Raw genomic sequence first — 27,951 nt, forward strand, 5'->3', positions numbered from 1 at the left:
AACCGCACCCCCTTATGTCTGATTTCCCCTCCTATTCTCATCTGCTAACTCAATCCAGGAAGCTAAACTGGGCTCCTCACTGTTCCTCTATCCCATTAGACAAGCTCCCACCTCAGAGCCTTTGCACTGACTATTTCCTCTGCCTAGAATGTTCTTACCCTAGATATACTCTCATGACTTCCTCCTTTGCCTTCAAATTTTGCTTAAATCTCAGCTTCTGAAAGTGGCTTACTCTGAAATCCTATTTAAAACTGCGACCCATCCACCTCAGCCTGGCACTCCCAATCCTTCATATCCTGCTCTATTTTTCTTTTTACCACTGCACTTTTAAATGTCTACTCTACTGTACAATTTGTTTATTTATTGTGTTCATTGCTTCCCTCTTGTCTACCACCACTAGGATTTAGATTCCATGAGGCACAAAGATCTTAATATGTCTTGTTCTCTTATATATTCCAAGTACCATGAGCAATGGCTAGTATATAGATGTACAATAAATGTGTTTACATAATTTAAATATAAATACATTTCTATGTGTGACTTGCTGGATTTCAAAAGAAGCAGAACCAGACTTGAGTAAAGACTTTCAAATTTTTCATTTCCAATTTTTCACAAGAAGTGCATGCAAAAAAAGGAGAATGTTTCTAATTGACCCATATGTTACAGTCTAAAAGTTAATCTCTACATTTGCTTCCCATACAGAAAAAAACATTCTTAATTGTAGATCCACAAGTCCATCTATAAAATCACTTTTGGTTTATAGTTATCTGAAATATTATATATTATAAATGAATAGCAGTGACTAAAATCATTACAATATCAAGCAAAAATACAAAATAAATAAATTATAAAGGTATTATTTTATCTTAAATACCAACACTTAAGAGCAGCCATACATAATTAAAGAAAGTGAGAAGAAAGATGAAAACTTTTATGCTAATTCTGCAGGAAACCTCAAGCCTCTTTTAAAGTTTTAAGAAATGAGGTATTTGTTATGTCTATTTTCACTTCAAAGCATGGCTTTCTTTGTCCCTGTTACAAGTGGATCACCAGCACTGCTCTGATATGGTTATATTCCTTTCAACTCATTTAAATGAAATAAAGAGAGAGCTGGAAAGGTGTTTCTGATATTACTAGGCGATGGCTAGAAGAGAGATGAAGCAAAAAAGGTGTTAAAAAGAAGAAAAGTAACTTGAGCTGAAAATAGCTGCATTGTAAAACAGGAACGAGCATCTGTGAGTAAAGAGAGGGAAAAAAATGAATGTCTCCAAGTTTGGTGGGGAATGTGATAGGGTATAAATTGTCTTTAAGATAAGCGGGATGGGCAAGATATAGAACTACTTTATGACCCAGAATTTCCTCTGTTGGACATGTACCCAAAGGAAATGAAATGAGTACCATATAGAGATATCAGTGCTCCCATATTCATTGCAGCATTATTCATAATAGTCGAGATATGAAAACAACGTGTCTATCGAAGGGTGAATGGATAAAGAAAATGTGGTACAGATAAATAGTAGATATTAATAAGCCTTAAAAATGAAGAAAATTACATCATTTGCAACAACATGGATGAACCCAGAGAACATTATGCTACGTTAAATAAGCCAGAAACACAAAGAAAAATAATGTATGATCTCACTTATTTGTGGAATTTTTTTAAAGTCAAATACATAGAAACAGAATAGAACAGTGGTTACCAGGGATGGGGTGAGGGGGTTAAACTACATGGAGAGATGTAGGTCAAAGAGTTCAAAATTGCAGTTATGTAGGATGATTAAATATAGAAAGCTAATGTGTAAGCTAATGTGTAATAATCAATAATATTGTATCGTATACCAGAAATTTGCTAGAAGAGTAGAGTTTAGGTGTTACCACCAAAAAAAGATAACTATGTGAGGTGATGGCAATGTTTATTTGCTTGACTGTAGTAATCATTTCTTTACTACGCATGCGTATATCAAAACATTATGCAATATACCATATATACACACAATATAAATGAATAAATGAATGAATGGAAGAAAAGTTCTAATTTTATTGCTATCGTTTCCACTTTAGCCTTGCTTCTTCCTTCCTTCCATTTCCAATGAGATCTTAAATATAGATTATTTGTGACTTCAGAATACAGATATGTTTCTGGAAATTCATATAGAAAATAATTTAATTTAAAATATAGGAAAGGTATGTTTAATTCAGTTACATGCATATAGCATTTTCTAGCTTACTAGCAACTTTAATATGAAATTTTAGCATGAAAGTGCTTTCAGGGACTATACACCATACATATTATAGATAATCTAGTTCAAACTATTCATTCTGAGAGCAGGAAAATTAGCACCAGAAAGGATCAATGTTTTCTCTAAGGTTATAGGGATAAACTAGAAAGCAGGTTCCCTCTCTGTCATCCTGCTTTCTTTCCATTAATCCACAAAAATACTATATGGATTTTACAGATAAGCAAAGTGAGGTGTAGACAGTTCATTTGCCCTAAGTTGCACAAATAGTAAGTGATGCAACTCAAGTTCAATGTCCTTTCTGATCCATATACCTGCCAATGAAAAAACATGTCTGAGAAAGAAATAACTGCAAAATCCAAAAATGTCTTAATCTACCCTCAAATCATCTATTTATTAAAATGTACAATTCATCGTTTTCCTATCAAGCTCTATTAAGCAAAATAAACTTAAACATTTTCATTTTTATAATACTATGAAGACTCATAGCACAGCTTTATTGTATTTCTTTCTTCTCTCGATTTATTAAAACTACTTCAATCTCTCTTAGATTATTTGAACAGTATAAAATCTACCCTAATGATGGTAGTACTGACTAGATCCTAAATTTCTTTCCATTTTGATGATACTTTTGTTTTGTAAACCAAGCACATGAGATTTGAAATTTTATCGGTGGTTTTTTTTGTTTTGTTTTGTTTTTGTCTTTAAACCTTCCTATTTCATCACTGCTTTTTGTTGACAAAGGCAAACAGGGTTGTGAAGCGTGCCCTCTGCTGGTAAGAAGAGGAAAATGGTCATACTTCAAACCAAACGGGTCCTATCAATTTCACGTGGATAGCAGATGTATCTAAAGATCCGAAATATAGTAGCCTACAAATGATTGATTTAGAAATAACTATCATGTTATAATAACATAATTATATACAATATAATATACACTTAAAATGGGAGAGAAAATAGATTTACAAGGCATTGAATAGTAATATTTATATTTGTTCCAGCATTTTATATTTGCTTTACTACTAACTAAAGTCTAAGAGAGGCTACAATTAGGAAGAGAAAAAGGAAATCATACTCAGATGAATGGAGCCACCCAATGTTTTTCCATATTTTACAGAGGAAACTGTCAATAGTTTATCAACTTCAAAATATCAATTGCAAGCACTGACATTGTCAGTTAAATGGAAGTCACCAAATTCAGTGACCAATATATCTTCTCCCCAACCCATTTCCTATCACAATTCATTAGTAAGCCCCCATCAACCATTTTAATATCTCCCTGCAAGGCAAAAAGGGAGACAGATCCCTAACTCATCACAAATGTTCATTACAAGTGTGTGCTTCAGACATCTGCAAGTTACTTAAACTAACAACTATAAACTTATATAATATTTCTTATCTCATAAGACTAAATGGACTATATATTTCTTTTTATGAGGTGTTAAGAAATGAATCTTGCCTGTGAAGCATGATTGAAGGAAACTCTGGGAAGGGTGATGAAGATGCGTCCTGTGTGATCTGTCACCTGGCCACCTCTCTACCATTCTTCCTGGTCCCCATGCTCCTTCTGCTCCAGCCACACTGACCCCTTCCTATTCCTGGAGCATGCTGAGCACATCATCTCCCAGGGGCTTTTGCATTTGCTGACCCCTATGATTGTAATGTTCTTTACACACATAGACACACAGCCTCATCTTACAGCTCATTTAGGGCTCGGCATAAATGTCCCAACATCAAAAAGACCTTCCTTTATTACCCTATACGAAATCACCACATCCCCTTACCCTGATCTTCATAATATTTATTACTTGTTATTATCACAGTGATTTTGTTTTATTTATAATCCGTATCTTCCCACGAGGAAGCAAGCTTTGTGAAGCAGAGACTTAACTTATGTGGTTCACTGTTCTGTTCACAGTGACTGGAAGAGAACCTAGTTCATAGTAGGTCATAAATATTTGATGAATGGATAAGTAAATGAACTTATCAGGAACACTACAGAGATCATTTCTGCTTTGAATGGGAGAGTGATCTAATGACTTCCAGGGCCCCATCCTGTAATTTTATAAAGATAGCTCATCTTGAAAAAACAGACCCCATCTTCTTTCTTTTGATTGCTAGTAGTACACTTTCAGAAGTCCTTATAACTTTTTTTTAAAGTTTTACTTTCTTTTAAATTGATACATAACAATACGGGGTACAATGTGATATTTGCATACATGTATACACTGTATAATGATCAAATCAATGTAATTAGCAAATCCATCACCTCAAACATTTATCATTTCTTTGTGGTGACAGCATTCAAAATTCTCTCTTCTAGTTATTTTAAAATATACAATACTTTATCGTTAAATATAGTCAAGCCCACTGTCCAAAAGAACATAAGAACCTATTCCTCCTAATTGGAATTTTGTACGCAATTGCCAACATTTCCCCATTCCTCTACCCTTCCCAGCCTCTGATAACCACTATCCCCTCTACTTTTATGAGATCAGCCTTTTAAAATTCCACATATGAGTGAGATCATATGGTATGTGTCTTTCTGTGTCTAGCTTATTTCACTTAACATAAGGTCCTCATAACTCATTACAAAGAAATAAAGTATAAGCAAATCAACTAAATGAATTTGGGAACACCATGAAAAAAGTTTGATTGGATGTTTAAATAATTCATTGCACTACCATGTAAGATATTTTTTCTTCTTTGTTACTGTCATTTCCTTTTGATCATGTATTTTAAGACAAATAAAATACAGCAACTATAAGTAATCTATAAAAATATCACATTACTGGAGTTGATTAAGTGGTTAAATATCAAATATTTCACATAGTTTCTATACTTTTTAAAATTAACATTATAATAGAATAATGTTTTTCAAGAACTGAAAAGGTAAAGCAGTAACAGGAAGAAAACAAAATTTAAATGTGTAAGTATATGCTAGTACCTACCATTTTTTTATTATGATACTGCCAAACTCTATTAAAAGTATCATCGCACAACATAATATCTTCTAAGTCTAATTCTAAGTCTAATACCTATGATATTCTATTTAAAATATTACTACTATAACACCCATCACATTTTAGGTATGAACACATTTTAGGTATGCTTGTAATCCCTAAGGAATAAGCAAAATAATGAAATTGGTAACATGTCCAAATATTCCTAGCTGACTTTCTGGCATTGCTGTCTGTCTGGATGCATCAGGATTACACACAAGAAAGATGATTGCAGTTATTTGGTGTTTTGACAAATGCCTGACACTATCCATTTTATTGCCAACATTTTAGGCCCCTTATTGCACATGATGAGAGAACTGACCTTTGAAAGAAAATTGTTGGGTCGAATAGAGAAAAATCAAATGACAGAAATTGATAGAAAGAGGACTGTTTTGCAATCATACTTGGATCGTCTCAGATGACCAACTTTTCTAACTAGTAAATTTTTGTAACTTAATCATGTTTATCAGTGAAAATCTCCTATTAGAAATGTACACACATTACAGGAGGGAGAATCTTTTAGCCCATGTAAGTCATTTTTTCAGAACAAAAGCAGAGCAATGAGAACTTCAGTGTCTGGTCACACATAGAATCATCATATTAAACACATAATTTCAGGTGTTTATAGCATTTTGCAAAACACACTGCTTAAACAAATTATTTGAAAGTCAGTTAAGTGAATTTGGGGGGCATCATAAGGCCAAAAGATGATGCAGGTCCGCTTATTTATAAAATCATCATGTTCTCTTTTACTAATCCTTCTTACATTGGTTTCCAGTAACAGCAGAGAAAGCTCAACTCTCTTAGATGTATTCATTTATTCATTTAAAAAGCATTTCTTAAGTGTCTGCTATGTACCAGGAACCAACAGCTGCTGGGAATTTGAAGATTATACATAATCCCAACCTCTTTAGAGCGGACAGAAGACATAACATGGTACAGATGATTTCCGATTTGTGTTTAACATTACCACTATGAAACGCTCTCAAAGAAAAGTCAAAAGGACACTAGGCATTTAGATATGAGCAATTCAGAAACACTAATTTGGCTTTATCAGATATAAAAATATATAATTATGTGAAAGTCTAATATTATTTCAAGTGACTAAGACATCCAAAGTGACACATTACGTCATTCCATCCATTTATTACTCACAGAAAGTAATCAGAGAATTCTATTCCTTGTTTTGCAGATGAGGAAACCAATATTCTGAAAACTTGTGATACATAGAAAGTCAAAAAATGAGCAGTTCTTAGATATGAACTCCTAGTCCATGTTTTCTTCAATGATAATAATTATCCAACCATATAGAATAAACTCATCTTCCTTCCCTTTCCATCTTCAGACACTGATAGGAATGCCTTGGTGACAAAGTACTGTGTGTTTAAATAATTCAACATTCTTTGAAAACTGCCCCCAAATAGCTACTCCCCTGCCAGAAAAGAATAAAGGAGACTGGCCAATTGAGGTAGTCTCATAACATATTTAAATGTGCCTAAGAAACACACCATTCTCCATTAGCTTTTACATTTTTGTACTATAGGTTTACTTTTCCAACTTTCAAAATATCTATACAAAAACATTAATTTGGAACTGTAGTATGAGGTAGCCAGTGGGCTTGTATAAGATAGACCAGAGTTAAATCCCCTGCAACTGCACTAAGCTCTTCTGTAAACCTCAGTTTGCCTCATCTGTAAAATAGAGCTAAAGCTGACTTCATATTTGTAAAATATTTGGTTGACCTCTCAGCACACACATGCTAAGTAAATCATAAGCACTAATAGGGATTCTATGAGAATAGATCCCTAATAGTGCTTATACGCTACTGACAATTGTTTGTACTTGATTTTCAAGCGTTCTTAAATCATTTCATAGTGCATGCTGAACATTACTGCTAGAATCTGTAGAAATCTGTAATTTCTAAGGCTTAATATTTTTAGTCACATTCAGTGGAGATCAAATAAAAGTGATTTAGTGGTGATAAGAAGAACTCCAATCCACCTCATATACACTGGTGCACTGAGAAACATCAGTAAATGTTAATTATCTGACCGTCACATTATTAAAACTTTAAAAAGTCTTTTTTTCATAAAGGAAATATAGAAAACAAAACATTTTGCCTGTAATAAACTCTTATTTTTATCACTTCTATTTTCCTTTAGGTGATGTGCCCTATTGAAGACAATAGGAGACACATATATCGTCTTTCTCATATTTCAGCATTTAAAAAAAAAAACAGACTGTTGATTTGTTTTAACCTCTGCAGATGCTTTGTGAAGGTACAAAGGTGCATATGGTCAGGATGAGACATTTCCTATTTTTATAAGCACCTTCAAACTTCCATTGCTTACATTTGTATTGAATTTTCTCAAAGCACAGAAGTAAAAAAGTCTCTACAGGAGTAAAACTGTATCCAAAGTATTCCATCTCAGACTTTGCCTTATTCCTAAAAGTACTCTACAGAAGAAAATATTTGAAAATGTAATGGGAAATAATCCAATCTAAAATACAGTACCCAAAATTTAACCTTATCAACAAAAAAGCAAATCAGTATTTTGGTACTATGATACTAATGAATATTCCACAAATAACACACTCAGAAGAGAAAAAATAAAATTCTACATTCCTGATTATTGCAAGGTTTAAAAAATCACTTAAATCTAAATACTGGAGGGAAATGTAGTTTGCGGAAAATCATAGAAGCACACTCATGCTACAGACAAAATTGCCCTGAAATTTGCCCAGTTCAGAGCCTCAATGCATACTTACATATTCTCCTTATTAAAATGCTGGAAATTAATTTCTCGCCCAAGAGGAATTCATAGTCCCATATTTAAAGCACAAAGATTACAAGGGGAATATTTAGATTATCTAGAGATGCCATCATGTGAATTTAGCCTATTATTATTGAACATTTGTAGTTTATGGACAAAAAATAGTAAATCAGTTCAGCAGGATAGGCTGCTTAAGAAGGATTAGACTATCACACTATAAATGAGATAGAATTTTACTACATGGAAATCAGTGAGATAAATTTAAGCTTTGTAGCTTACAAATTTGTGGTATTTACCATAAGTGCAGCACAATAGAAATCAATGCCTGCCAGTACCCACTCATAAATCTCTAATCATAGCACGTAACAGGTTTGAACTAATGTAGGATCAAGTAGAACACAATTTTCCTGGTTAACATATTATAAAAGTAGGTGTGTACATAAACGCACAACAAGAAAAAAGAAAGAAGACTTCCCACTGCTAATGGGTGCCATTTGAGACTTAAGTTAATAGTAAGTCTAAAATTCCAGTATCTAATCCTTCAGGCAAATACTGCAACCAGATATTAAACACTACACACATCATCATCACACAGCATGGGGGCTCTGTTGGAGTTACTCTATTAGAAAAATCACCCTTATTACTAGTCTAATACCACAGTGTGAGTAATGAACTGCACTGTAAGTTGTATAGAATCATTTAATGAACTGCAATAATATGAAATTTCTTTTTGTTCTATTTAATAACATCTTATTCACTCAACTACTCAGGCTTCAAATCTTGACCATCTAATATTAGACACTGGGAGCTTCAATGTGTAAATATAACAAATTAGTTGTAAGTTAGTCGATAATTTAAGGTCACCTTCAAATATAGCACAATCAAAAGCCAAAATACTATTGCACTTTTACAACAATTGGTATAATGGCAACAGGTTCTATCTTACAAAGTCTACCTAATAGGCCTCATCAATATATGCAGAAGGGAAATTAACTATCTTGGACCCACTTTCCACGAATAGTGCCAGGGACATGCTAGATACTTCTTAAATACTTGATATCTGACTGTTGACTGATATCTTAGTGAACTACTGTGGAATGCATTTAACAAAATCTTTAAAATATATATTATTCCACTGGGCTATATAAACACACCTCAAAACATTCTACTGACATCAAAAACCTTAATTTTATACTTCAGGCACTAAAATACAAAGAATTATAAAGCTACATCCTCAAGAATATAGGGTAAATTTAACACATTAGTGGACCAACTTTGGCAGCAAGATACCAAAATTTACTACCCAATAAGATAGTATATTAACCAGTGTTGCTGCATAATTTATTTTGTGTTTGTGAGCTGAAGATACTTCAAAATAATGTTTTGGCTGTGCGCAATGGCTCATGCCTGTAATCCCGGTACTTTGGGAGGCCAAGGCAGGTGAATCGCTTGAGCCCAGAAAATCAAGACCAGCCTGGGCAACATGGTTAAGCCCCATCTCTACAAAAAAAATACAAAAATTAGCCGGGCATATTGGTGCACACCTGCAGTTCCAGCTAGTCAGGGGGCTGAGGCAGAAGGATTGCTTAAACCTGGAAGGCAGAGGCTGCAGTGAGCAGAGATGGTGCCACTGCACTCCAGCCTAGGTGACAGGGCCAGAATCCGTCTCAAAAAAATAAAAAATAAAAATAAAATAAAATCATGTTCAGTTGTCAGTACTTTTCATCTTGGCTGCCATGGTTAAACAGGCCATAAAGAAACTTGAAGTCAGATTCAACTAGCATTTATTAAACAGAACTATTAAATATCAAGTATTGTGCTAGACTTTTCTACATAAATTGATAATTCTCATGACCAACCAGATTTGGAAACCACTCTGCGATGCTGGGCCACATAACTCCACAATGCTATGCCCAGTACCTTCAATGATAGGACAGGCAACCTCCAAAAAAAAAAAAAAAAAAAAAAAAAAAGCCATCCATTTCATCATGGTAAATTCTTCTATTAGCAAATTATTCTAATATTCTCTATTAGCAAATTCTTCTATAATTAAACCAAAACTGTTTTCTAAAAAAGTCTATCCTAGCACCTCTTCTAGTATTACAAATGAGCCTTCTTCTCTCCTATATGAGAAAACAGCTATTCACAAATATGAAAAGTTACTTTGTCTCCAACTTCCTGCAATTTAAACTTGTCTGCCCCATCCTTGATCTTTCTGGTAGCATTCCATCTTTTTCCTTCTTATAATTTACAACTAATATATCATTTGTTTGTTCACTTTTTATAGCTTGGGTTCTTCACTAAACTAGGGCTCTCTGAGTCCAAGGATCATGTCTATTTTGTGCACCATTGCACAGCCAGCATCTAAAACATAACAGGTACACAATAAATATTTGATGATTTAGGTGCATACACTCATAATCTTTGGTTTATATCACCACACTCATTTTTAGAGATAGTGTCACAAGAGAAGGATAAGAGTTCCTCAATTAGCTGATCTCCCACATAGTAGGAAATCTCAGTAAATGGTTTTTAAGTGGATTTTTTAATGATAAAGATCAGCAGCATTTGTTTATTCTATAAATACATATATGGATTTTCTACAAAGTGCAAACAATGTACCAGACACCAATGATATAGTGGTGAGCAGAGTAGATACAGTTCTTGCCCTCATGATGTGATAATGAAATTTAAGAGGTTGCTATATAGAGAAGCAAAGTACACTATTTATTGCAAGACAATTGCATTAAGTTCACATCCTCACATAGATCCGGCAGGGAAACATCAATCCCAGTAATCAGATAATAACCACAGCAAGGAAAAAGAGAAGATGGTAGGCCTCAATTTAAACAAGTAAATCATGGAGTTACAAAGCTGAGACATGAGTGTTCCAATTCATAAATACAGAAAGTAGAATGGTGGTTGCCAGGGGCTAGAGGGATAGGAGAATGGGGATTTGTATTTAATGGGTATAGAATTCTATTTTGGGAAGACAAAAAGTTTTGGAGATGGATGATGGTAACGGTTGCACAACGTTAATAGATGTAATGCCACCAAATTGTACACTGAAAAATAGTTACAATGATAAATTTTATATTGTGTATATTTTAACACCATAAAGAAAACTACAAAAAGAACTGTGTCACACATGGCAGTTATATTTCAAACAATGTAGTAGTCATTTACCATGCACATGTACAGAACTCTGGGTCCTGAGTTTGTTTTTGAGTTCCACGTGCACAAATATGGAGAAACACTACCAACAGCAGGAACTTCAAGTGAAGGAAGACAACCACATTTGACAAATGATGTATCATTATGTGACCAGTGAGAAACCTCAAGGATGCTGACAGCTCATTTTTTACTTAAATTCCTTTTCAGGAAATCTCTCTAGGACTGTGAGACTAAGTGATTGTTTTTTAATTCTCTCACCTCCAAAACACAAAGAAATTTTTACCCCTCAAGTTAAAAAGCTTAACTTTGAAAAAATCCTAAGGACACAACTACCAGAAATGACTATAGGATGAAGTCGGAAAATACTGGAAAAGCTAATTGGAAAATGTTAACTCTGTCTGAACACTCCAACTGCCCTCAGACCCTTCTTCCCACAGGCACCAAGGAAATAAAATTTAGAATCAAGATGCAGGTGGCATATGACTGAGGAGAAAACCTCCTTTCCTAATATAAAATGTAAGGCATACTGCAACAACATTCCTCCGAGCCCTTCTCAGAATCAACCATCCTACTAATCATTCATACTGATAGCAAAACCAGAATAGTGTCACCGCCAAGCCAGTCAAACTGTCAACAACATTTATTATTGTGTGTACAGGGTACCAGTAAGTGATACAAAAGAAAAAGTCTCATCCTTTGCCCTTCGAGAGCTCATAATAGGAAGAATAATTATTTCTGCCATACATGTAGGGCAGGGGAGTTGGAAGGCAATGAAGAAAAGAGTGTGAGCTCTGGAGTGAGACAGATCAGTGATCTAACAGCAACTCTATAACTTTTTAGCTGTATGACCTTAATGAAAATACATAGCTAAATTACTGAGGGCTTACCATGCACCAGGAAGTTTGGTCTATAATCCATCCCAGCTAATCTTCACAAGCCCTATAAAGTAAATATTATTATTGTTTCATACATGAACTCAAGTTATTTTAATTTCCCTGAGCCTCAGTTTCCTTGAGGGGATGGAGGATTAATACCAACTTTATATCATTGTTTTGAAAGTTACATGAGTTAATGCGTAAAAAAAAAATAGCTTAAGATACTGTAGACTCTCAGTGAATGAATACTGATACCACTATTTAATTAAATGTCTATAAAATGGCACATATTTAGAAAAATTATCCCATGAAAGTATTTTAGATATTTGTATTTTGTTATAAATAGTCTGAACTATTTGTAAATGCAATTTAATTCAGCAAGTATATGTATTCTTGCTATATACAAGATACTGTGCCAGCTACTGCAATACGCACACCAATATATGACACAATTTTGGTCATTAAGGAGTTAGTAAGCCAGGGAATTAATAACAGAATATATTCTATCTTAAAATTAACTCAACTAACCAAGACCTAAGAGTTGGCCACGTGGTGAAATATTTTCATTCTGGAGTGTATTTTATTATATTCTCCACCACTGTTTTGAACTGCAATATGACTTTTTCCCTGAAAAATATAACTTTCTACAAGTTAAATACCAGGTTATCTCACTAAAGTATGGTTCCTCTTGTTTTTCACATTAATATAGCATATATTTTTATAAACAACTGTAGTAAGTGAACACTTGCTATTTTTCAATCATCAGTATGCAATTCACTCAATAAAAGAAAACAAGCAGCCAATATTCAGGCATTCTGTTTATAATGACAACCTAAACTGCCATTCAAGCTCAATACTGCCTGTTATAATTATCAGAATGAGTGGAAACAAATGATCAATAATGGGAAAGCTTCTTATTCGTCTCCCATGGCAATGTGCTTTCAATTCCTAGTGAGATTTCCCAAGATATTTATGGGGAAATCTTCCCAGAACACTGATCTCAATTGAAAATCTTATAGTTTGGGAGAATGCAGGGAATTTCCCCATGGAAATGGGGAGAGATATGATATAAGGTACTGGGCATTCCTGCAGTAAATGAGTACTGAGAATTTATAAAATGTTTGAGAGAATTGATAACATGGACACTGTAATTAATGTGCATTATAAAATGTTTCCCATCCCTCCAGGTAAACTCCATCAAACTGTAGTTTTAAAAGCAGTTAACATACTAGAATAACAATCATTAGTCAAAACCCATTACATTTCATTGTGAAATCCCCAGTATTATTATTCTCCTTCATCTTTCCAAGAAAGAATAGCAATCCATGTATATGATTAAGTGATATCACCATTTATTCACACAAAATCAAGCAAAGGCTTAAAGACAGTATTTTTTAATATATCTAGAAATGTCAGTTCAACTAAACTTAAAATTAATATAGATCAGTAGAGCAGAACAGAGGCCTCAGAAATAATGCCACATATCTACAACTATCTGATCTTTGACAAACCACACCAAATCAAGAAATGGGCAAAAGATTCCCTGTTTAATAAATGGTGCTGGGAAAACTGGCTAGCCATATGTAGAAAGCTGAAACTGGATCCCTTCCTTACACCTTATACAAAAATTAATTCAAGATGGATTAAAGACTTAAATGTTAGACCTAAAACCATAAAAACCCTAGAAGAAAACCTAGGCAATACCGTTCAGGACATAGGCATGGGCAAGGACTTCTAAAACAACAAAAGCAATGGCAACAAAAGCCAAAATCGACAAATGGGATCTAATTAAAGAGCTTCTGCACAGCAAAAGAAACTACCATCAGAGTGAACAGGCAATCTACACAATGGGAGAAAATTTTTGCACTCTACTCATCTGACAAAGGGCTAATATCCAGAATCTACAATGAACTCCAACAAATTTACAAGAAAAAAACAAACAACCCCATCAAAAAGTGGGCAAAGGATATGAACAGACACTTCTCAAAAGAAGACATTTATGCAGCCAAAAGACACATGAAAAAATGCTCATCATCACTGGCCATCAGAGAAATGCAAATCAAAACCACAATGAGATACCATCTCACACCAGTTAGAATGGCAATCATTAAAAAGTCAGGAAACAACAGGTGCTGGAGAGGATTTGGAGAAATAGGAACACTTTTACACTGTTGGTGGGACTGTAAACTAGTTCAACCATTGTGGAAGTCAGTGTGGTGGTTCCTCAGGGATCTAGAACCAGAAATACCATTTGACCCAGCCATCCCATTACTGGGTATATACCCAAACGATTATGAATCATGCAGCTATAAAGACACATGCACACGTATGTTTACTGCAGCACTATTCACAATAGCAAAGATTTGGAACCAACCCAAATGTCCAACAACAAAGACTGGATTAAGAAAATGTGGCACATATACACCATGGAATACTATGCAGCCATAAAAAATAATGAGTTCATGTCCTTTGTAGGGACATGGATGAAGCTGGAAACCATCATTCTCAGCAAACTATCCCAAGGACAAAAAACCAAACACCGCATGTTCTCACTCATAGGTGGGAATCGAACAATGGGAACACATGGACACAGGAAGGGGAACATCACACACTGGGGACTGTTGTGGGGTGGGGGGAGGGAGAGGGATAGCATTAGGAGATATACCTAATGTTAAATGACGAGTTAATGGGTGCAGCACACCAACATGGCACATGTATACATATATAACAAACCTGCACATTGTGCACATGTACCCTAAAACTTAGAGTATAATAAAAAAAATTTGTAAAAATAGAATAAAATAAAATTGATGTTTTAAACCACAAATGATGCTTCTGATTCTTAAGTTTCCAATTTAATTATTTTCAATTTCTTAATACATTTTTATTCAATTTTAGTTTTATGCATTTCAATGCTCAACATTCAGACTACCTCACTATAAATATTGAAAGACAGTCTCATCATTATAGATTAAACTGATTCCAAATCACCTCAACAGGATATTGAGAACTTACCTTTAACTGAAAATGTTTCATTTTATTAAGTTGATACTAATTGACTACAAATGCCAAGTTCTATACTGGTACTAGGCACATAAAAATGACTTCAGAACATAGTAAGAAGGAGAAACACAAGAAAGACAAAAATTAAAATACAACATGAAAACTGCCACACTAGTATTATTATACCAATGCCCCACAGAAACACAGAGGGAATATGCCCTCATTATAGCCCCCATCCTTTCATTTCTACCTGGAAAAAATGGCGACCCTACACTTCCAAAAGAGGTAGTTTTGAGCTGAATATCAGGGTACAAATAATAGCTCACTAAGAAAACTTAAAAAGAATGAAAGAACATTCCAAGTAAAGAAAAATGTAAGACACAAAGCCCAAAGGTAGACATGGGCATGGTGTTTTCAGAGAATGTCAATTAGTTGTGTCAATGAGTTGCAGCACAGATGACACTAGGATATGGACAGGGAGTCAGATAAAAAGGATGAAGGTGAAAATTATCTACCTACAAACCAAACTGTAAAGACTATTCTATTTCATGCTAAGGAGTTTACTCTATACTACAGGCAAGAGCTGCTCATTTAAGTTTTCTCTTTGTGTTTGAAAATGATTTCATTGAAAACACCCCTTTACTCACTTCTCATTTACTGAAATGTACTGATTGAGCACCATTTCTCTGCCAGGATTGGCAAATATCACAATGGCCAAAATTTTTCTGTAGCCTGGTTTTATACGGCCCACAAACTGAAAATAGTTTTTACATTTTTAAATGAATGAAACAATCAAAGTAAGAATAATATTTCATGACACGTTTATATAAAATTTAAATTTTAGTGCCCCTAATAAAGTTTTATTTGAACTCAGTTATATTCACTCCTTTGCCTATTGTCCATGGCCACTTTTGTGATATGGTAGCAGAGATAAGTAGTTGCAATAGAGACAGTATGGTCTTCAAATCCTAGAACACTTACTAAAACAGAAAAAGGCTGCTAATTTCTATAATAAATACTGGGAAAACAAGAGGTCTAATTATGGAGATGAACAGAGAAGCAGATCTATACAATTCAGTATGATAAGCACTACGGTACAAGTAATCTCATAATATTTGATTAGCAGATGCTTGGGACACATAGCCCAAATTGTGGGAAAGGATTCTAAATAAGGAAAGGCTTCTTTTTTTTATTGTTTTTATTTTCAAAGTTTTTGAGGAACAGATGGTGTTTGGTTACATGAGTAAGTTCTTTAGTGGCGATTTGTGAGATTTTGGTGTACCCATCACCTGAGCAGTATATACTATACCCAATTTGTAGTCTTTTATCCCTCACCCCCTCCCACCCTTTCCCCCAAGTCCCCAAAGTCCACTGTATCATTCTTTTTTTTTTTGTCTTTGTACAATATTTTATTAAAGATCTTTACAGAACGACATCCAGACTCCAGAATACAGCTGCCAAGGAGACCCTGTTACGCTGTGGGGACTGGCTGGGTCATGGCAGGCGGCTCTGGCTTCCCACCCTTCTGTTCTGAGATGGGGTGGTGTGCAGTATCTCATCTTTGGATTCCACGATGCTCACATGGTCAGGCAGGGGCTTCTTAGGGCCAATCTTACCAGTTGGGTCCCAAGGCAGCATGATCTTCACTTTGATGCCCAGCACACCCTGTCTGAGCAACACATGGCACACGGCAGTGTCAATGTGGTAGTTAACATGGTCTCCGCTGTGGATCATCAGGCCATCCACAAACTTCATGGATTTAGTCCTCTGTCCTCGGAGTTTCCCAGACACCATGACCTCACAGCCTTTGGCCCCACTCTCCATGATGAATTGCGACACACCATGGCAGGCCCTCCTCACAGCAAGCCCTCCTAGGAGCTTGTAGTGCAGAGACTCTGCCTGGGCAATGGCACAGACCCCTAGCGGCCACCTTGTCAGCATAAAGCTCTACACTGCCCTCTGGAAAGCCAAACCTCTTCTGAACTACAGCAGTCAGTTCCCGAATCCGCCAGCCCTTCTCACCAAGAACATTCTGTGTTCTGGTGGCTGAGATAATGATTTCTGTCCTGGTTGGCATAAAGGAAAGGCTTCTAAAACTGGATTAGATAAAATTTAGAGACCAAGTGATGAAGGCAATTTCATACTGAAGGCAACGGCAAGCCTTTGATGGGTTTTGAGAAGGTCTATGACATGATCAGTTTTATATTTTAAAATGTTGATCCTAGAATAAATGTATATAATTATATTTAATGCCATTTTCTTCCATAGCAAACACAACACTGGGATGCAAGGATTATTTCCTCTAAGAAGAATTAATTATCATTCCTGTCAGGCAATCATTCACTTTTTCTCTCTTAATAAAATAATAATAATAACAATAATAGCTAGTACTTTTTGAGTGTTACCATGCGTCAGGAACTTGCTAAGTGCTTCAGTGTATTAATTCATTCAATCCTCACTGATATAATCAGAGCAAGTAATTCTTGTCGAACTGGGTACATAAAATAATGTAATTAGATTTAACCCTTTTCTGGATGAAAACATTTCTAGTGCTCAAATCACATATTCTTGTCTGCTGTTAGGCAAATGTACTGAACAGTTGTAGCATAAACTTTAACTCCCTTCGTCAAGCAAGATAGATAGTTATATAATCACTCGTTTATCCACTCCGATTATTGACTGAGTGTCCATCATGTGCCAGTAACTATGCTGGGAAGATATGAGTGTATACCAGCAAGTAGTTCTCATTCCCAGGGGTTCCCATGGCTGAATGAGGGGAGCAACCATACCAGCAATCTCAAACCTGAACCACTGTCACTGTTTCCCCCTTCACCCAGGATTATACTGTTGGATACATCTAATATTTGAAATTCTTATTAAAATATATACCTACTAAGCAGTTTTGTGAGTTGATGTTCTGGTGAGAGAGAGAAAAAGACAGTGAGAGACAAAGAATCAATGAGCATTAGTGATGAAAATGAAGCCAAGAAAGACAGAAATTACCGGTTCATAGAGAGCCAAGGATTGGTATTTCGGCCTGTTTTCCAATAGTAAAATGAATGAAATAACAATGGATTGTTACCTGGAGTAACTAGGTTGGAAGTGGAGGGAAAGGGGCTTAGTGAGGGGAGGGTGAACAGCTACTGTGTGGACAAGAGGTGGACCTCCCTCTGTGATATGTGGCATTTGCCTTGATTTATGCTATGAAAGGTGCAGGAAATTTTTTATACATCTAAATATTTTTTGTGTTAGATAAACTTTCTTTTGAGTTCAGATCTAAATTTAATAATCATATATGCATCTAGGATATAGGATATACTATGCTTTACAGGCTGAGTAACTTTATTGGAAAATTAGATAAAATCAGATAAAACAAAGAATTTGCCATTTTACTGGAGCACTGCACAAAGTACAAGGTTCACAAACCAAGACTTATGAACCATGAGCTTAAAATCATGATTTTGTAACTAAAAAGATACTGAACTGTATCTGGAATTTCCTCTAAATTTCCAACAGCAGCAACATACCTCTGAGCTTCACCAGAAATCAACACAGAGAGGGAATGATGGCATTTTGTAGTTCTGTACTTTTTCAATTCACCTGAGATGGATAGCTTCACTACTGCATCTACTCCTTACAGTCTGAACTTGACCTGCTGTCAAATGGAAGGAGAAAAATTAGGTACAGAAAAAAACACAAATCTCCCCCAAAAACTTCCCACATATAATTTTCTCTCATTAAATGTTTTTCTTCTGCACATCATCTTTATCCTCAGTTATGTTATTAGAAGACTTATAGGAGAGTTAAATAGGCATTTGTTAAGATTGTGAAAAGTCAAAAGTTTAGATAACTTTGAAAGATTCTTTTTGTATCTGATTTAATTGCAAGTTTTTCAATATTGGAATCAGTTGCCCTACCTCTACTGCTTGAAAACACTCTTTGTTCCTATTTCTCTTGCATGCTTCCTATTTGGAGATATTTTCTACATCAGGCAGATTTCTTTCCCCTCTCATCCCAACAAAATCTGGTATTCAGGAAAGTCAGTAAACAGCTCCATGATCTCAGCATTCATTCTCTTTCATTTTCTGTGTATTCTTGATATATGCTATTGGAAATAGAGTTCCCCAAAATCCACAGCATAAGTAACCTGACTGTAGTATATTAATAGAAAATGAACTCTCATGGAAAGTTAGATGAATAGTTGCCTGGATAGAGATATAGGTCCCACTGTTCATACTTTCTTCTAAAATGATTTGGTGATAATGTCCAAAATGCCTATTGGTTGGTTACAGCACAATCTCTGCAGATTGGTTTTGCTTCGCAGTTAGACAAAGTTAATGTCCCATATGAGAAATCATTTTGGATCTTAAACTATTAAGAAACCTAGAATAAAACTTAGAAAACATCAATTTGGACACTGGCCTTGGGAAAGAATTTATGACTAAGTCTTCAAAAACAATTGCAACAAAAACAAAAATTGACAAGTCAGTGCTAATTAAGCTAAAGAGCTTCTGCACAGTATAAGAAACCATCAACAGAGTAAACAACCTTCATAATGGGAGAAAATATGTGCAAACTATACATCCAACAAAGATCTAATATCCAGAATCTATAAGAAACTCAAACAATTGAACAAGCAAAACCCAAATAACCCCATTAAAAAAATGAGCAAAAGACATGAACAGACACTTCTCAAAAGAAGACATTCAAGCAAATAACAAACATATGAAAAATGCTCAACACCACTAATCATCACAGAAATGTAAATCAAAACCAGAGTGAGACACCATCTCACACCAGTCAGAATGACTATTAGAAAGTAAAGAAAAAGAATGCTGGCAAGGCTGCAGAGAAAAGAGAACACTCATATACTACTGGTGGATATGTAAATTAATTCAGCCATTGTGGAAAGTAGTTTGATTTCTCAAAGAACTTAAAACAGAACTACAATTCAACCCAGCAACCCTATTTCTCTGTATATTTCTCTGTATCCAAAAGAAAGTAAATCATTCCACCAAAAACACACATATACTCAAATGTTCATCACAGCACTATTCACAATAGCAAAGACATGTTGCCTATCAATGGTGGATTGGCTAAGAACCTGTAGTACATACACACCGTGGAATACATGCAGCCATTAAAAAATGAAATAATGTCCTTTGCAGCAACATGGGTGCAGCTATAGGCCAATATCCTAAGCAAATTAACACAGGAACAGAAAACCAAATAATGCATGTTTTCACTTACAAGTGGGAGCTAAACATTGGGTATTCATGGACATAAAGATGGCAACAATAGAAACTGGGTACTACTAGAGGAGGGAGGGAGAGAGGGAAACAAGGGCTGAAACACTAACTATTGGGTACTATGCTCAGTACCTGGGTGACGGGATCAACCATACCCCAAACCTTAGCATCATACAATCTACCCAGGTAACAAAACTGCACATGTACTCCCAAATCAAAAATATATGTTGAAATTTTAAAAATTAAAAAATAAGCAAATAAATAAATGAAACACTTTTTAAAAGAGAAAAAATTCTGATTTCTAATGAAAAGCTAATCTTTGACAGCCTTCTCTCAGTATGAAATAGACTTTTTAAATATTATGGACTGTTTGTACTTAAATGAAACAGTTTCTGCATGAAATCTATCATCCATATTTAAGCAGAGTGGGTAAAATTTAGCCAGAACATTGGATGGCTATTGTTTTACAATTGCTATTGTAAAAATAATAAAATTTGTTTTAACTTGCTTTGTGTAACACTTAGTAGAGAATAAGCCTTGCATTTTAAAGGCATGTAATAATGAAAAAGATGTTTTACAAGAAAAATTAGAACAATTCAAATTTTGTATTCTAGCTCTGATTTTTGCAAATTGCTTGCCCCATCTTAATTACAAGGCACACTAGAGTTTTTACCTAAGGAAAAAACATATTTAATAAAAATATTGAGCACCTACCATATGTACTGCAGAGGAACCCAAAATAAAGAAGTAGTCAAGACGAAATTAACTGGTAATACACATTAACATGGCAAACAACCAACCCTGTTCATTTTTTATACCATATATATTTCAGTACATGCAGGAACCCAATCAATGAGGTTCGTTAATAATTTAAATTCCAAGGGTAAAAAGAAGCCTACTTAAAATATAATTGGAAGAGCTTTCACGTCATCCTGTTTAGATGAACATAAAACATTAACCATGAAAAGGATTAATTAAAATGAGTTTATTGTCTTTCTCTAACCCTCCGATACACTAATGTTGAAATGGAAAGGTTGCTAAGGTGTTCCACTGGTGTGGTTTCCATTCCTCACTTGTTTCAGAGATTTACCTGAATAGATATCCAGTCAAAGAAGTCACATAAAGAAGACAGAAAGAAAAACATAAGTTCCTTTGAGGTTTGCCCTTGAAGCGCCCCTGCTTGGCTTCCCCACAAGACACAACAGGGCAAACCCGTGATGGATTTGCTTTTTTCTTGCTGATACAAACTTCTAAACTTCCAGGTTCTTGGCAAAACCTGGAAACATCTCTCATCACTAGAACAAGAAGATCTGCTTCTTGGTCTGATTCTCTTTCCAACTCCAGCTCAACTTGATCTTTCATGATGTACACTTCCTTGTTTTTCTCACAAACAGCTCTGATTCCTCTATCAGCTGGCAGACAGTGCTCATTCTGTCCAGCTTTGTTTTGGTTTGCAGAGCCTGGGAGACAGTCTATGTTTTGAATTTGCTGAATAATGCTATTATTTGGTTTATTCTTTGTATCTTCTATTTTTAGCAAAGGTTTCCATTTCTAAAAATACTCAAAATTATGATAAATATTTTGGGGATTTGGAGTTTAAACAAAATGGCTTCAACAAAAGAAAGCATTTAGAATTGTAAATTTGCATTTAAACTCTTGACCATGCTGGTGTCACTTATGCGGCAATATTAAACAGCATGAGATAAATCAGAACGCAGCTTGAAATTATAGGCCTAACTTATTTGATTTCATAATAATTTGAGGGTCTTTTCTTTAAAAATCAGTAGCTCGAAGACGTTTTTTTCCCCAGGGAATTCTCTTCTCTTTTTGAATAATGACTCTCCCATGGGTCACAGAATGGCATATATAAAAGCACTATTTCTACAATAATTATTCCTAATTTTTAAATTTAGCTAAATAACATCTGCCACATATTTATAAGTATAAAATTAGACAAAGTCATTTAACTGAAAGCAAACTAATTTAAAATATGTAAATGAAAATGTTCTACGCTGGACCAAGGATTTGCATGTAAGTTACTATTTTGAACTGCACTTGTGTGATTGCAAGATAAAGAATTAACATGCAGCATAGAGCCCTTTGACATAGCCCTAGAAAAAGGAAAATAACTAAGAACATAATATTCACAATCAAACAAATTAATAAACTGGAGTATTGATCACGGGAAAGTGGAGTTGCGGAAAGAAAACCTACTAGAGAAGATTAAATGATTCTCAAAAGAAATCATAAAATTTAAAATTTTCTAAGAAGGTGAAATTTGTTGCAACAAACAAAGCAAAAAACATTCCTAGTTTTTTCGTGTGCTAATGATGTGATTGATAATATTAATATTTGTGTAGCACCTTTCACAATAGAATCCAAAAAGTCTAATGATTTTTTTCTTGCACAGAACATCAAAGTTGTCCTACGATCCACAGAGTAAGTTGTACCCTCTTCCTTCAGCAGAACCTCCTTTGTGGCACTTTGCCATATGCCAGCCTCTGTTCAAAGTGTATTTTTTTATTCTAAATCTTCAGCGCAGCAGATTATATTTCCCTTTTAGAGATGAGAAACTAAAGTACACAAGGATTCATTAATTTGCCCAATTTTTCATAGGTAGAAAATAGTAAAGCAGAGACTTTATCCAGGTATCTGCCTGTAAAATTCACTAGTTTAATTGCCATGTTTTGCTGCTTCTGCTCTACCAAATCCTTCAGGGAACCACAAGATTAGCTCCAGATTTCTAAGATGCAGTTGGCTAATACCCTGGTTCCATGTTATCCAACTAGCCTTCGTTTTCTATGTTGAAGGACTTTGAATCTCCAGTCTAGGTCTTGGCTTCCGAACTCATCTGCTATAGAGGTAGGCTCCAGTGTCAGACTGGTTGGGTTCAATTTTCATGGGGCCACATTATGGTTAGAAGAAGACAATGCCTCTTGTGTTTTTGTTGTAAGAGAAAATTCTCAAAATACCTCTCTAATAACCTAGTACTATATCAAGTTCTCAAGGAATGTATCCAAAGGCAAGTGTGAAAACTTGTTTTCTATGGATTTAGTCTGGCCCTCTCCTGTGGTAAGCTGAGCTAGGATCAATGACCTGGTCTATCTAGACTAGTACCTAGACTCAAGAACTAGCTAGACCCGTGACAGAAAGACAGTTCTTGGCTCCTTCACAGTGAGTTCCCACTTCCTCCTCTCATCTTTATCCTTTGCACTTCTCTCTGTCTGCAGGAGAGGAAGCCAGTAAGCCTTGGAGAAAGAACTCTTTTCTCTAAGCCTCAAGGCAGAGAAACGTATGAAATAATTCTCAACTCTCAGCTATTGAATGCTTACTACACATGGCTAATTCTAGAGTTGTGCATGGTCAAACATAACAACACAGAACAAAAGAAAAGCATTGTGAGAGTCACCAGAATCCATCTTAGCTTATAAGTAAGTTCACACAAATTGTACAAACTCAAATAACTATCCTAAGTTTCCTCTAAACTATTGCTTTAATCATAGCAGAAGGCTCTCAAAGCTACTGACAGCCAGCAATTGCAGAGTCAAATGCAGTCTGACTGGCCACCTGTTGCGAGGTAGAAGCCAGGAATAAATGTGAGTAAAATCAACTTTATCAGTCAGAAAAAGAGACATCTGCCATAACAGTCAGTACAACCACCCAAAAGGACAAACTATAGTCCAAACTACTTCCCAGTTCCTGTTTGCTTCTCTTCAACCCTCTTTCACATCTAATATAGGAATATCTGCCATTTACTATCTGTATGCTACCACAGCATAATTATTTTCACTTTTTCAAGTATAGGCTAAAATACATGTATTTAATATGTAACTAATAGATATGCATTAGAAAATTTATAAGGAGATTTTTTAACTGAATAATATGTTAAATACTAAAAATGGAAAATGTTCTCACCATATTTAATTTTTTAATTAAAAATTGGGTGACATTTTAACTTTCACTAACTGGTTTTAAAAATCCTTTTGTTTTGATTCTAAATGAAATCAGGCAAGCTATCTCAAAGCATTCAGTTAGGATTTATAATCTGTAAGGGAAGCTCCCAGTGGAAGCAGGGTTTCACTTGACGGAAAGAAGAAAACCACTAATTGTGAAACACCTAGCATGTGTCTGATGTGCTGGACAGATTTACCTACATGTTATCTTTTTAACACCAATATTATGCTTGTTAGGGAGGTGTTATCAGAACCATTTTATTTATAAGAAAATTATGTTTCTGAAAAGTTAACAAACTCATCTAAGGTCGCATAGCTAATAATTAGCAGGTTGTCTGCTTGCAGAGCTGCCAACCCTAGTAAACAGCACAGTATACAGTTTCCATGTCCCATGCCTGAGGAACTTAAACTGATGTGATAAGATAGCTAAGTATCAGAAAATATGGCAGAACATGACATAATGACATTATAAACAATTACTTTTTTTAAAAAGCCAAAACATGGATTACTTGGATCATAAAGGCAAAGGAAAGTGCAATCACCCCATACTTCTATATCACCATCACCTCATTAGTTAAGTACAGGTCAAGGTCTCCCTAGAATAACAATGAACCCAGGTGAGGATAGTTGACTCCAGCCCTCATGATCATGCCCACATGGAAGAACCACATTAAATGTCTGCCTATCTCTCTCTCTCTCACACACACACAGACACACACACACACCATGCAGGACTCTAGAGAAGTTTCTAGAGAGTCAAGATAAGGATAGCAACATTACCACAGCAATGTCTGAAAGAAAAATGATCTTAGAATTAACACAGGGCACTGCTTTCAGAGCTGCATTTACCTCCCATTGAGGTCTCATCTGGCTCCTCATGTAAATAAGGAATAATCACAACTACCTCTTCCATGAAGTCACCCAAGTGTATTTTAGGAATGTAAAGGCACAGAATCTAACTTCTTATCAGCCACTGCTGAGGAGGAAAAGCTCAGAAAGGATCAAAGACACACTGGCATCCTTGGGGACCCAAAGACAGCGGTCACAGTAGAATGCCTGAAACTGAGATGAAGATGGGGTTGCCATTACTGATAAGGTCTGGGTATGAGTGAGGAAGCAATTAACTGAGGTTGGAAGATAAGGTCATGGAGAAGTGGAATCCTAGGAACTGGGAGTGTGTAAGAAGGATCACCTATATACATATTTAAATGGCCCCAAATTGAGATAATGTTAATATGGGAGAAACAGAATAAGCCACAAGAGAAGATTGCTGGGTAAAGAGGAGAGAGGACCCAAGGGTTGGGTAGGCAAAAGAAACAAAAGTAGTGTAAGGGAGTTTAAGAGAAAGGCAAGATCATGATCTGAAAACCACAATGACAAACAAGGAAGACATCTATTCTACTCCCAAGCCTAGTGATATGAAGTATGGTTATAAGAGGAAAAAATAGCCACCTCTTGCCAGGCTTGCAGTGAAAGCAGCAACCTTAGGGAGAGCCAGTTGTCAGAGCAAGAAGGTGAAAGGAATATTTCGAGAAAAATCTGAAACTATAGAAGACTTTGCTGAAAATGGTCCATGGACTCTAGAAAGTATAGAGAGAATGGAACATGATGCAGTGGGACCTGGGAAACAGAGGTTTGTTGTTGTTGTTGTTACTGACTTGAGGTTAAGGACACAATGAAATTTGTCTCAATAAATTCAAAGCAAATGGTAAAGGTAAGGCTTTGGGTTTCAGAAGTAGGAGTAATGGGTTTCTGGAGCTTCCTCTTCACCCTTAATGATGCAGGCAGAAGTTATAGAGGAGGTGTGGCCTTAATCTCGGGCACATCAGCTCCTCACTACAACCCTTATATGGTAGGTACTATTATTATTTCCATTTTTACTTATTAAAGAGAGAATGACCATGATAACTCTGGACTGTACCTAAAGCTCCATGGTAAAGGAGTCATGGACTGTGTGATGTTTAATACTGAGTGTTAATTTGATTGGATTGAAGGATGCAAAGTATTGATCTTGGGTGTGTCTGTGAGGGTGTTCCCAAAGGAGATTAACATCTGAGTCAATGGGCTGGGAAAGGCAGATCCATCCTTAATCTGGGTGGTCACCATCTAAGCAACTACTACTGCAGACAGAATATAAAGCAGGCAGAAAAATGTGAAAAGAGAGACTGGCCTAGCCTCCCAGCCTACATCTTTCTCCCATGCTGGATGCTTCCTGCCCTGGAACATAAGACTCCAAGTTCTTCAGTTTTTGGGACTCAGACTGGCTCTCCTTGCTCCTCAGCCTGCAGATGGCCTATTGTGGGACCCTGTGATCATGTGAGTTAATACTTAATAAACTCCCCTTTATTTATATATATATACACACACACACACACACACACACACACACACACACATCCTATTAGTTCTGTCCCTCTAAAGAACCCTAATACAGTAAGAGCTGAGTTGTCTGTTTTAGGGTGTAGGGCCAAGGAGGCTCTTGAAGGCAGACAAAGTCAAAGAAAAGTATGAAGAATGACATTTACCTGTACATACACACTTTGAGAACTTGGAGATCACAAGTATAGTAGTCAACTACACTACGAATTCCTCCCTTTCAACAAAAACCCTACGACCTCCATGTTCCAGAACAGTGCCACCTCTGTTAATATATATGTTGTAACATTTGAAGCATAATTTGAATATTTATGGTGGCCTACTTTATTGTTAGTCTTAATTATGTTTTAGAGTAGTCTAATATTTTCAGGATGACTTTTCCAAACCAATTTAGTTTATCTGATAAGAAAATTTAGCTACTATATTACGAGAAATATTGTAAAACGTTATTTCTTCTTAACATTAGCAAAGATTTTAACAAGGCCCTGCTTGCCTCCTATCATCAGACTGGGGAAACATGGTTTATAACTTAAATAACATTGAAAATGTGGCTGAAAAGTGCACTTAAAAAGCAGTTATTGATGGCACAATACCAACCTGGAAAAGTATAGCACGTGTAAGTCCAAGAGACCATGGTGAACGATGAATTGCAAACATCTCTCTTGGCAATTTTAACAATAACATAATGTTTAAAATATGGAGCAGGAGGATATAGCTATGAGGAGGAAAAACACACCTGAGAAAGGGTACAGGAAAGGACTCCATTTAAGTAATATGACCTTTCTCAATTTCATTCAACCCAAAATTTCTCTGCTGGAATCCAGTAATACATCTTGTAATTGATTGGCATGCACACTAGGATGTAAACAAACTTTGCCAATATCTCTGACAAGAGTTCTGAGGACTGTTTTGCAAATCAAATATATGTGAAATGTTATAAGGAATAAAAAACATTATGTTTGTACTAATAATTGTATCTATAATAATAATGTTGGTATTATTCCTACTCAGACTAATATGAAGTGTTCACAGCTTCAAGACCCCCAGCATGAAAAGCATTGGTAATCATGTCAGTATCTGTCTGATTTCTTTGTTTAAGTTCCATAGGAATACATTTTTTTTCCAGAAACAACCCTCATGTAAGACTTCTTGATGCATTAATAAAAAAAAATCTGTGGCTCCTTTTTAAACAAGGCAAAAACAGCAGACCTGCTTGGAGCTACTTATATTTATGGGCATCGAGAGTGTTGTTAGCTTCTCTTACCGTATATGAATCAGACAAACAGAAACAGAAGAGTATGTGAAGCT

General features: G+C 35.5%; 1 protein-coding gene and 1 pseudogene across 4 annotated transcripts in view; both read right to left on the minus strand.

Annotated features, from left to right (window-relative positions):
* The window catches only part of TAFA2 (TAFA chemokine like family member 2), a 585,401-nt gene that overhangs the window by 296,859 nt on the left and 260,591 nt on the right, over positions 1–27,951 (minus strand). Inside the window, exon 3 of one of the 4 annotated variants that reach the window (XM_054526474.2) lies at positions 18,593–18,720. The gene's annotated coding sequence lies outside the window, so the exon portion shown is untranslated. 4 annotated transcript variants of the gene reach the window in all.
* On the minus strand, positions 16,468–17,163 carry LOC100456523 (small ribosomal subunit protein uS3-like; annotated as a pseudogene).

This window comes from Pongo abelii, chromosome 10 (assembly GCF_028885655.2).
Source record: "Pongo abelii isolate AG06213 chromosome 10, NHGRI_mPonAbe1-v2.0_pri, whole genome shotgun sequence".
NCBI lineage: Eukaryota > Metazoa > Chordata > Mammalia > Primates > Hominidae > Pongo > Pongo abelii.